At 39.0% G+C, this 9,486-nt stretch overlaps 1 protein-coding gene across 2 annotated transcripts in view; it reads right to left on the reverse strand.

The window, feature by feature from the left end:
• NKAIN3 (sodium/potassium transporting ATPase interacting 3) overlaps positions 1-9,486 on the reverse strand; it is a 564,680-nt gene that overhangs the window by 157,925 nt on the left and 397,269 nt on the right. The window lies entirely within an intron of this gene.

A 9,486-nucleotide genomic window follows, 5' to 3' on the forward strand; every position in this document is an offset into this window, starting at 1 on the left:
GACCTGGCCTGAATTTCTCTATGTGTGTATGTGTATCTGGGAGGCATATAATGAGTTTTCAGCTTGCATTGTTCCCAACTAAAATATATAACATCTACATTTAAAACTCTAATTCACAAATCCATCCATATCAAAACAAGAGCAAACAGACTTGAGTATTTAAAGGTAACACTTTATAATAAACCAAACAAAGAAAAAAGAAAGCAAATGATTGGATATAGGTATAATCTTGCTTTATCAGATGCTTAAATGAAGTAAGGTTTGCATTAGAAGATAAAGTCATGTGTTCTAGATGTCTCCATTGCATTTCTTTTAAAAATGGTTTTCATGAAATTAAATATCTTCAACTACATGTTAAAAGAAATAATATTCATGATAACAACATCAATTTACACAGACAAACTTACTTAATAAATTAAGGGAATTTTTATATGGGTTAAGCAAAATATATTAAAATGTCTAAAACTCAGTAAATTGATTTTACTATATTTCTTTCAATTTAGTCAATAAAGCTATCATCCTTAAGGGTTATGCTAGAGTTAAAGGACTTGGGAGTTATTTAGCACTAACTACAGGCAGCTTTGGAGCTCCAGGAGGGCATGACAAGGAAAGGTCCTTTAGTTTCCACAGCATCCTGGCTGAGATTATACTACAAGGAGTACATGATATTCACTGAGAAAATGTGTGACCACAGATGAAGAAAACAGAGACACAATATACAGAAGACCCACTCTGAGAAGTCAAGGGCTGTATGGTTTCATGCATAAATTTGCATCTAATTTATTATCATGAAGGGTTTTTTCTTTTTTGTTTTTGTGTATATGTGTGTGTGTACAGTAAATTTTAAAAGCCTGGCCTTCTATTTGTGAAGCTTACTTCTTATATTTATGTAGAAACATATTTATAACAAATGCAAGCCATGTGGCTTCTAGAGTTGGCATGTCTTACACTTCACATTTTGAGTGTGGAACTATTTTCAGCCTTGGTTAAATCCACATTTGTAGTAAAACTCATGGTTATCTGTAGATCAAAAGCTATTTAACCACAGTGATGATTTTATGTTTTTCTTATTACCCAACAAGTTCACACATGGGTATATTGAACTTGCGTGATTTCACCCTTCCCCAGTCATCCGTCCTCATCCCTCCTCCCCCATTGTGGTCCCTCTTCTTATCAAGTCCTCCCTCTACTTTGATGTTCTGGTTTTGGCCCTGTGAGTTTAGCTGTGGCTGTTTGTATGAGCATGCAGGGTACATGGGTAACTCATCAGTAACTACACCTCTGAAGAAAATCTCTCTCTTCTCCCAGGACCCCTTAAGTGCATAAAGTCCCTCAGGTCTTCTGCAGCAGTTTGTAGGTGCAATGGCCTTGTCATAGATTGAAAATGCTGCTCCTCAGCACTCCCACTCCACCCTTTGGCTCTTATGACATTTTCTAACCTCTCTTCTGCAGTTTTCCATGAGTCTTAAGGAGGATGGTATAGATGAGTTATTTAGTCTCACTGTTGCTCTGGCTGCTATGGAAATTGTTATGTAGCTTTGAGATCATGGCAGTCTTCCCATTTAGCATCCTAATGCTGTGTTTATAGCCACCGTGTACAATTCTTTCTACAGTAATTCCTAAGTTAGAATTGAAACCAGGATAATCCTTCTAAATCTTTTACCAGATCAGGGATATCTCTGATGGCAGGATAGTAAATTTTGGTTGGACTTCTTAAGAAATTATTTCAAACACCAGTTTTTCTCTGAACCTCAGTTTCCAGGCCAAAGGAAGACAGTTCCCATGTGTCTATAGACATTCTGACACTGGCTCTTTAGAACAATATTAATCTCTAAGCTACAGACTGATGTACTTTTTAATCTACTTCGCGAACAAAAAAAAAGATATAATGGCCCATTAGGAAACATTAAATCCTGATCATTTTGTTAATGTTCTTCCTAATATGTGTTCCATAAAGTTGTTCACTTTTGTAACTACGATGCTGGTATCATGGGTTAATGATCCATGCAGCTTCTAATGCTGCACATCTGCCATTAATCCATTACCAGGAAAGGCTAATCTACGAGCCCTGCAGATGGAGCCCAGTCCTGTAGGGGTAAATGATCCCTGTCCTCTGTTGCTGTGGAGGGCCTGGTGATTCACAGAGCATTTTCACATACATTATCAGATGTGGTTTCCCAAACTAGTCTTTAATAAAGACATGCATGTATTATGACTCTTCCTTGTTTTTTGGATCCTGACAGGGAAGCATGGTATCTGTGTGTCCTTGACCAAAGAGAACTGACAGAGGGTTCTTTTACTAGGAACACCACTGGCTGAGTGTGAAACTTTGATAGAAATACAATGTAATTAGAGACCAAGGAAAAGAATGTCATTCAGTCAGTTTGACAAAACAGCTCTGGGTAACACTATCCCTGTTTTGGGGTAAAGAAACTGTGCTTCAGCCAAATGGTAGATCCATGGTAGAGAGTGTATACACAACCTTAGGCTGTTGATTGCTCCTTGCTTCTATTAAGGCTATTCTAGAAGCTTCTAGTTTAACTGAAGACTTGGTTACAACTTCCAAACGTTAGTCCATTATCATCAAGGCAGGAGCCTTGGGAGCAGGGCAGCACTCATAGCACTGGAGCCATAGCCGAGAGCAATATCCTGGAGCTGGGTATGGGATTTTGAAACCTCACAGTCCTGCTCCCCTCACATACTTCCTCCAACAAGCCACATCTACTCCACCAAGGCCACACCCACTCTCAAAAGTCCTCATCTACTCTAACAAGATCCCTAATCCTTTAAAGTCCTAATCCTTAAAATCCTTTCAAAAAGTTCTACTCCAGGTGACTAAGCTTTCAAATATATGAGCCTATGGGGGCCATTCTTACTCAAACCATCAAGTTGAGTTAGCAAAACACCAAACTGGCCAGGGCCTCCGCTTTAGCATTTATACTAGTAAATTGAGAGTACAGTGTCATGGTTTCCAGTTCCATTTGAATATGCTCAGGCCCAGTGAGTTTTCATAATTTGTTTTAATGGCTTCCAATATAGACATCCTTGCCTTAAAGGGCAATATGACTTAGCAAAAAAGAAAAGGGAAAGTCAGTGGGGGGGGGGGGAAGAGTGGGGGAGGGGGAGGGGAAGGATATAGGGACCTGGAGGTGACAGAAGCTCCACAAGAAGACCAACAAAGCCAACCAACCAAGGCCCAGAGGGTCTTGTGGAGACTGAAATACCAACCAAGGACCTCATAAGGACTGGACCTCAGCCCCCCACACAGATATAACCAATAGGCAGCTCAGGTTTCATGTGGGTCCCTAGTAAGGGGAGCAGGGGCTATCTCTGACATGGACTGTGCTGCCTACTTTTTGATCACTTCCCTCTTGTGGAGCTGCCTCTCCAGACTACAGGGGAAGAGGACACATTCAATCGTGGTGTGACTTGATGAGCTGGGGTTGGTTACTGGGGGGGGGGGGGCATGGCTCACCTTTTCTGAGAAATAGGCGAATGGGAAAGAGGGAAGAGGAAGGAAGGGTGAGACCAGAAGAAGAGGAGGGAAAGGACTACAATTGGGATATAAAGTGAATAGATAAATTAATTTTTTTAAAGGGGAAAGTGTAAGCTCCCTGAGAGAAGCAAGTAGCCAGGCTCTACCCCTGTGGGCCTCTGACCATTAGGCTCTGCCCAGAGGGCACTCCATGGGTAGAGACTTTCCCTAGAGTTGTAAATTTTACTTTGGGGAAGACTTTCCCTTCAGAGCTGTAACACATACAGGAAGAGCCTGGGTCTTGGTTAATGTCATCCAACACACTAGCTTTGAAAACAGCTCTCCCTCTGGACTTCAAGATGTGAAATGTGAAATGCACTCAATGTTAGGGGCAATGTGAGCTACATCCCTGAGTAAATGTTTGGAGTCAGTTTCTGTAACTTGCAACACAGTGTTTCTCAAGTTGTTATTCTCATATTAACTGTGGAGATAGCCACGTGGATTTGAATTTTGAGCCACTCCCCACCCCTTCCCAAGATTCCTTCAATCCATTAAACAGGCAGAATAATGATGATCCCAATCGCACACAAGTAGAAATGATCCAATGATGCTATCCATAGTCCCCGCTTGCCCATGAAGAATAGAATTGAAGACTGCTGATGGATGTGTGAAATCACAGAGTCCTAATGGCTACATTTCCTATGCTCCCCCACCCTGGACACCCAATCTAGCTTTTGAGAAGGCAGTAAATGACTAGGATGATATGGAAGACATCAAAGATTGTCACCCAAGGAAAGACAGAATTGTGTGAGACTACGTAATGCCCTAAAACAGTGCCATGTAAAATTTCAGTTGTCTCATTCTGGAAGCTTACACCCTACATTTCATGACAGTAGGTAGTTAAAATGGCAGAAAGTAGAAGGCTACCCATAGGCAGGCCCCCAACACATACACCCATGGAACTCACAAACAATGGCTATCAGCTACTATTAATTCTCTTAACCATGACATTTCAATTTTATACTTGCATTTGATGTTCTGTATAGTTGGAATAGCATTTCTATACTATAAGGAAGTAATTAGTGAAGCATCTTAAGACCGTTTGGCAGATCTGCCTTCTCTATCTTGTCAGGCTAGTGCTGCTCTCAACCATCATTAACAAGGTTTCTCTTTGTAGTGGATAGAACTTGAGAAGAGACTCGCTGTTGGTCACAGTCCAGTGACTAAAAGAATATAGAATGACCAGGCCTAGATGAAGCATCTGTTCCCTCGCATCATCATCAATGAAGAAGAGTAAGAAGACTGAAGGAGCTGGAAGTTGATGAGGACTAATGTGGAGCAGTGTATTCTGGACACAACTGGGCCATTGTACACATGAACTTGCAGCAGTTGTGCAGGCATGTACACGACATGCATAGATCAAGCCAGTCATAACTATCATATGGATGGGGAGAATTCATGGAATCCCACAGATAGCCAAGGAGCTCTCTCAGTTGATGACTACTGGGGTTAGCATCACCAGTTTTCTTCAGGGTTGATGTTCCTGGCAGGATGCCCATGTTCCAGTAGATGGCTCTTCACCCACGCACATGCCAAAACCATCAACTGGACTCCATGCTTCAAAAATAATGTATATGACAAGATGACGTGGAGATTAATAGTGCTTCCTGATCTTAGAGATTATCTAAATTCAGACCCCAAAGCTCATATATGGTCACAAACCACTTCTGCCTCTGTGTGTACCTGCACATATGTGCATACGCACACACATACAGACACACACTTATAAATAAAAATAAAATAAACACTTAAAAACCAGCATATAAAAGACACTGATTAAACATTAGTTATTTTATTTCCAATTAACTAATATATAAATGATTAAAAAATAAAGTGCTAATTTATGAATAAAGGAAGGAAACCTAGAGTGGAAGTTTCTGGTTTCTTTGAAGACTCAATTATGCTACCATGTGCTGTTTTGCTGAAAGCTCTCTTGGGAGAGGTCATGTGATTTTTTCCTGAAGAGGTGCCATGTGATGTTTTGCTAGGAGCAGACAATACATGAAAGGGCCCATGATGATGGAAATGAGTATTAAAAGAACCATGGAGAGTGGGATGAGGTTTTTGGATTTTCTAAGCCATGGTGCACTTTGCTGCTCTTTGCTGGTCTTCATTGGTCTTTGCTTTGCAGAGAGAAATGTTTCAGAGAACTTCTTGTGTTACTCTGGCTCAATTTGGTTGCTTTCATGGACTTGTGCAGATTCAGATTCAGCAGAGTCTTCCGGTTTCTGCTGGAGTGTACCACCTCTAAGGATTTGTGTGCTGTTTGGTATTGGCTATTGGACTAGACTGCTGGTATCCTGACAAGGCATAGTGGAATTGGCCTAAGGAACTACACCTAAACAGGTCCACAACCCCTTTTTCTTATTTATGTTCTTTCTCCCCTTCCTCTGGTTGGTGGGTTAGAAGTGTTGAAGAACCTTAAATAAAGTAGGTTTAAAAAAATCTAAGACTACAGAAGTTTCTCTATTTTTGACTTAGCCACCTTAGTACATTATTTTATTTAAAAATATGTATACGTTAAGGTAGGTGAAATGGCCCAGCATGGAACTGCATTTGCCTGACAAACATGAGGACTAGGATCCATATGGTAGAAATATAGAACAGATTCTCACATGTCCTCTGATTTCCACATGCATGTTGTCTCTTTATCTGTTTCTCTCTCTCTCTCTCTCTCTCTCTCTCTCTCTCTCTCTCTCTCTCTGTCTCTCTCTCTGTCTCTCTCTCTCTCTCATACACACACACACACATGCACACACACTTGAATAAATAAATGTAATGTATTTATGTATGCCCTTTAAATATGTTGCTATCTATTTATATAAAAGTTTGTCTTTCAATAACGCTGTCTGAACTTAAACATCATAGTTTGTGACTCATATATGAACCACAATTACAGTCTACCCAAATGTTTATTAATAAATGTTCTATTTTACATACATTTGATTTGCTTCTCAAATGAAAAATGGAGATGCCTATTGTAAATTCTATTGTCTACTGATCTTGTGCATGTCAAATATTCAAGTAAAAATGAGAAATATCCAATATTATGCCATTAGGAAATATTGTACTACCCAGAAAACTGAGTTTGGTTTATCAAAATCTAGTGGTTTTAAATATATTTCTGGTTGAAAAATATTAATAATAGTAATCTAGTTCTAGACAAATTTATAATGCATTATAATTAGCTTTCTAGCTTCCTTAAAAATCTGATGAAGCTTTCTACAGAAGTAATAAGCTAAAGTTCTATTTGCATTATTACATTTAAAGAAAATGAGGTAGTATATATACACCAAAGTTGTGTTTAATGGTACTCATAACCTGAATAAATGTTTATTTCAATATGCTTTTGATTTCAGAGCTAATAAATCTCAACATATAAGTATTCATATAGAAGGTATTCCTACTATTGATTTGCATTTTATAATAGACATTTTTTAGTTAAATACAAACATTAATATCAGTGATTATTAGTGGCATTGTGGTTACTCAATAAGCATTAGCTGAATAGATCAGAACAGAGGATAAATACAATGTGCATTTAAATTATTGTGGACTTCATCTTCATATAGATATTATTTTAATTTACAAGACTATATACATGTTGCATTAGCAGGAAGAAGAAAGAAGCATTTAGTTTTATTTGTTTGTAAAATAAAAGTCTTTAGTATATAAAGAATGTTTTTATTATATGTCTTTGATGTGCTCAAAGCACCCATTTATTGAATCTACAAATACCATTTTAGTGTTTGCTGTATGCAAGGCATTGTTAAATATACTATGAGAGAGCCCAATGTGAAAAATCATATATTCAATCAGTTAAAACTTTTCACTAAATACTTGTAAGAGGATAGAATCTAAAGACAGTCACAAGGAGGGGAGAAATGGGTGGAAGGGAAGAGGGATCACAATTTTAGAAGTTAGAAACAAATGGCAGATGGAAAAGTAAGGGGGAATCCAAGTTACAATTGTTGCCGAATCAATGCAACACAACACCCAGTTGCAGCATCACAGAAAGCATCTTCTATTTGCAGAGGGTGGAGAAGTTGCCAATCAACACTTAGACTCTGATGTCTTCTGCTCTTTGCTGTTCTCCCTTTCCTTCCCACAGGCCTGGAAATTTCTTCATCAGAGAAGAAAGCAGAATATCTCCGTCTGGGGAATGTAGCATATCACAATGATCTCACTGGACTATTGTCAGGTCCAAACCAAATAATCAATGTGGGGCCTGCACAAGCTTGCACCAATCAAGAACAATGCATGGGGAGAACCTAGATCCTCTGTTCAGATATAGCCAATGGACAGGTCATTCTCCAAGGTTTTGGGGTGAGTGGGGATTGCCTCTGACATGAACTTTGGTGCTCTGGATTTGATCACCTCCCCTTAGTGGGGAAGCTCAGAAGGCGCACAGAAGAAGGGGGAAGCAGGCTATCTAGATGAAACCTGATAGGCTGTGGTCAGATGGTGGGGAAGGAGGTCCACTTCTGTCAAAGGTCTAGGGGAGGGGAATAGGCAGAAGAGCAAGGGAGGGTGGGAAAGGAAAGATATCAGGCAGGAGGTGAATAAATTATAATAAAAAACAAAGAAAGACAAAACAAAACAAAGCAAGCAAGCAAGTAAGCAAACAAACAAACAAACAACAACAACAACAAAAACTGGCTTCTACTAACCTCCCTCTCTCCCCCAGATAACTCTTTCGTAGGTAGAAACAGAAAAATTCTTTGCTAGGGAATTTGATCTAATAAAGGGAAAGACAAAAATTCTGACACATGGGGTTCCCCCAGGAATTTCAAAATGTAGCTCAGAGTTGCAAAGCCCCTCCCATGTACAACAAAGCCAATCAGATTTAAAATCCCTTACTCATAAACTAAACTCACATGGCAAGCCAAGGATAAGAAAAATCAGCAGGAGGCTCTTAATATAGAGATAGAAACGAACAAACAGGAAAAAGTAAGGAAGCTGGAGGATGCATCAGGCAGCAACAAGAAACCTAAAAAACAATAGGTGTAATGGTGCAAACAGAATCCCAGCACTCTGGACACCAGGAGATCAACTTAATGAGCTTCATTCTGGCCTCAGAAATATAATGAGATGCTGTTTCAGGCAAAGAAAGAGAGACAGAAAGAATAAACAAATAAATGGGAAAAGTAGAAAAGAAAAAGAGGTCCAGGAAGTGAGGAAGAAATTAGTAACATGCCCCAAACAGGGTGCTATTAACATAGACCATGAGACAAGAGTATAAACTTGCAAATAAAATGTCAGCTGAAGATTTTGTAGATGTCTATAAGTAGAGTAAGAAAAGTCAAAGGAGCAAAACATGAGAAGCAAAGGTCAGAAACATAGAACAGTTCAGAATATGCAAGGGTTGAATAAATGGAAATCCCATAAGAAACCAAAGACCATAAATGGAGGAACACATTGACAAATGATTTAAGAACAATCTTCAACAAAGATCTTGGTTCCCCAGAAAGAGTTTGCTAATTGTTCTACACAAAATATTTATTTTATGAAAACCTCTGTTCCTGAGAACTCAATCCCTGGATCCAGTCATGTCTTAAAAGTACTCTTATAATAAATACCTCAATAATTGTAGCTACTGATTTAAGATTATTTAAGGTTTCTGTTTGGTTTTTCTTGTCAATAATCTCTCTCTCTCTCAGTTCCCTGAACCATGAAATATAAGTTTTAGAATTCTCCTGATGAAAATAAAAGGAACTATAAGGCAAGCTCTTGTATGTTTTTTTTTTTAATGCTATTTGTTTATTTGAGGCAGGGGATGAACCACTAAGTGCATGTGGAGGTCACAAGAAAATTAATAGAGGTCAGAGGTATGAGTTGTTTTTCTCCTTCCAAGGGTAGGTACCATGACCCAGAGGATCAAACTTAGGTCACGAGGCATGGCAGCAAGTGCCTTACCCACTAAAGTATCTGACTGGACTATCTTTAGAAAA

Source organism: Acomys minous (assembly GCF_964271855.1).
Source record: "Acomys minous genome assembly, chromosome: 1".
Taxonomy (NCBI): Eukaryota; Metazoa; Chordata; class Mammalia; order Rodentia; family Muridae; genus Acomys; species Acomys minous.